The sequence below is a fragment of the Bubalus bubalis genome, chromosome X (genome assembly GCF_019923935.1).
Source record: "Bubalus bubalis isolate 160015118507 breed Murrah chromosome X, NDDB_SH_1, whole genome shotgun sequence".
Taxonomy (NCBI): domain Eukaryota; kingdom Metazoa; phylum Chordata; class Mammalia; order Artiodactyla; family Bovidae; genus Bubalus; species Bubalus bubalis.
This window is the reverse complement of record NC_059181.1, coordinates 98,234,091-98,237,279: the sequence shown is the minus strand read 5'-3', so window position 1 is coordinate 98,237,279 and position 3,189 is coordinate 98,234,091. Positions and strand designations below refer to the sequence as shown.

The 3,189-nt window shown below is 50.0% G+C and overlaps 1 pseudogene; it reads right to left on the bottom strand.

The window, feature by feature from the left end:
• Window positions 1-262: 262 nt before the first annotated feature.
• LOC102396651 lies at window positions 263-1,542 on the bottom strand (annotated as a pseudogene).
• Between the last annotated feature and the right edge of the window lie 1,647 nt (window positions 1,543-3,189).

Sequence of the window (3,189 nt, the reverse complement as noted above, 5' to 3'; positions counted from 1 at the left end):
CTAGATACACATTTTTGATCAGTGAGGGGTGACAGAAGACAGAGGTGGTGCTGCAGGCATCTGGTATAAGCTTGGAAGCTGAACGCCACACAGAAAGACACTCCATCTAAGAGGGCAAGCCAGGCATCATTCTGCAGCCTGTAACACTGGGTTGGGGAACGAGCCAGCAGGAGTCTTCTCTAGGGCTGGCGGGGTCCAGGTACCCTGGAGGCTCACTGTTCACGGAGGTCACGGGCAGCTGCGGCAGCAGTGGCCCCTGGGCTCAGCACACATCATTCAGGGCCTTGCAGGCAAACTCAGGCAGGACGAAGGCTGCCCAGTGCACATCAGAATTGTAGTATTTCAGTTGAATCTGTTCCACCTGCTTGTGTGTCCGCTGCCTCAGGGGCTCCAAGAAGTTGGTGCTTGGATATTTGCCGCACAGGATGAAGCCAATTTAGGATCCCCTGGAGAAGTGCATGGCAACCCACTTGCCTGGATAATTCCATGGACAGAGGAACCTGGCAGGGTACAGTTCATGGGGTCACAAAGAGTCAAATACGACTGAAACTACTCAGCTCGCATGGAGGAACACACATGAAGCCAATTTGGCTGCTGGGGTAGGTGGGGATGGTGCACGAAGCGTAGCCCATGCCCAGAAAGAGTGATTTGCAAAACTACCAGCATCTCCTTGATGAAGTCCAGGTTCAGCCACTAACACTCACCCTGGCAGCAAAGGATGCCATCCTCTTTCAGGGATGAGCTGGTAATAGGACTTATTCATGAGCTGGTAACAGGACTTCTTGAAGAGGTTCTCAGCAGGGCCCACAGGGTCTGAGGAGTCGGTGACAATGATATCAAAAGCATCCTGGCTATGCTTCATGGAGCTCAAAACCATCACCCACGGATAGGGTGAGCTTTGAACTGGAGTAGCGAAGGCTTCCCTGGTAGCTCAGCAGGTAAAGAATCTACCTGCAATGCAGGAGACCCCAGTTTGATCCTTGGGTTGGGAAGATCCCCTGGAGAAGGGATAGGCTACCCAGTCCAGTATTCTTGCTGGGAGAATCCCATGGACAGAGGACCCTGGCAGGCTACATACCATAGGGTCACAAAGAGTCAGACACGACTGAGAGACTAAGCACAGTACAGCACAGTCAACAGCCATGACCAGCAGGAACTTCTTAAGAGACTTGAATGACATGGCCCTCATTCTCCCACTGGACCACTGACTCCATGGAGGAATGCTGCACCACTTCCTGGTGGACACCCCCATCCTCACCCCTGAAGATCAGCACCTCACCTGGATTGGCATGGCTGCAGAGGGGCAAGTTGCCTTTCATCACCTGGTAGGAGAACTCATTCCTCTCAGTGTACTGGATGACAGATGACGCCATCCAACGTCATCACAGAGCACGTTGCCATAACTCTTACTGAGGAACACAAGGGTATCCTGGTACCACAAGCGCTGATGATGTAGCAGCCACTCCACTTGCAGCCACAGGACCTGGCCGGGCTATAGGCTGCAAGTCTTCTGAATTAGCCTTCAGGGAGGGAGGCGGGGCAGTCGGAGGTGGGATTTCATGGCTGGCGAGGAGTGGGGGAAGGGGATATCAGGATTCCAGCTCCGCCTGCACCTCGCTCCTTCCCCACTAGCATCCTAACACCGCCCACATCCTAACAGCTCCGCACCCTAACCCCAGGGGTGGGGCGGGACTGCCAGTAAGGGGAGAAATTCAAAATCTCTTTGCAGACTAGTTTGGTATTTTTCTTTGTCCTAAATGTTTATTCTAGACGTTTTTTCTCCTAGAAGTCAATCCTAAAGGAAATCAGTCCTGAATGTTCATTAGAAGGACTGATGCTGAAGCTGAAACTCCAATACTTTGGCTACCTGATGCGAAGAACTGACTCCTTGGGAGAGATCCTGATGCTAGGAAAGACTGAAGGCAGGAGAAGAGGGAAACAACAGAGGATAAGATGGTTGGATGCCATCACCGACTCGATGGACATGAGTCTGAGCAAGCCCTGGGAGTTGGTGATGGACAGGGAAGCCTGGCGTGCTGTAGTCCATGGGATCGCAGAGTCGGACATGACTGAGCAACTGAACTGAACCAAACAGAGACATTTATTATCATTCACATTCTCCCCCACCGTCTCCAGATCACTGTCTCACTTCTGTGTGACATAATCCCATCCTAACACTTCTGGAAATATCCACTAGAGAGCACAAGAGGTGCTGTGTCCACCTATCCAGCATACACTTTTAATACAAAGTTGTAAAAATGGTATTTCATTACCAGAAAATATACCTGTCCTGAAGAGTTCTGACAAAACATGGTCTACCTGAGGAAGAAATGGCAACCCACTCCAGTACTCTTGCCTGCAGAACCTGGTCAGCAGTATGAAAAGGAAAACGATAAGACACCTAAAGATGAATCCCCTCCCCCCACCCTCCCACACCAGGTCAGAAGGTGTCCAATATGCTACTGGGGAAGAGCACAGGGCAATTACTAATAGCTCCAGAAAGAATGAAGTGGATAGGCCAAAGTGGAAACGTTGCTCAGTTGTGGATGTATCTGGTGGTAAAGTAAAGTCTAATGCTATAAAGAACAATACTGCATAGGAACCTGGAATGTTATGTCCATGCTGCTAAGTCCCTTCAGTCGTGTCCGACTCTGTGCGACCCCAGAGACGGCAGCCCACCAGGCTCCCCCGTCCCTGGGATTCTCCAGGCAAGAACACTGGAGTGGGTTGCCATTTCCTTCTCCAATGCATGAAAGGGAAAACTGAAAGTGAAGTCACTCAGTCGTGTCCAACTCTTAGTGACCCCACGGACTGCAGCCTACCAGGCTCCTCTGTCCATGGGATTTTCCAGGCAAGAGTACTGGAGTGGGTTGCCATGTAAATTTGATGTGGTCAAGCAGGAGAGGGCAAGAGTGAACATTGACATTTTAGGAATCACTGAACTAAAATGTATGGGAATGGGCAAATTTAATTCAGATGACCATTGTATCTACTACTGTGGGCAAGAATCTCTTAGAAGAAATGCAGTAGCCCTCATAGTCAACAAAAGAGACCAAAATATAGTACTTGGGTTCAGCCTCAAAAATGACAGAATGATCTCGGTTCTTTCCAAGGCAAGCCATTCAACATTACAGTAATCCAAGTCTATGCCAGAACCACTGAAACTGAGGAAGCTGAAATTGACTGGTA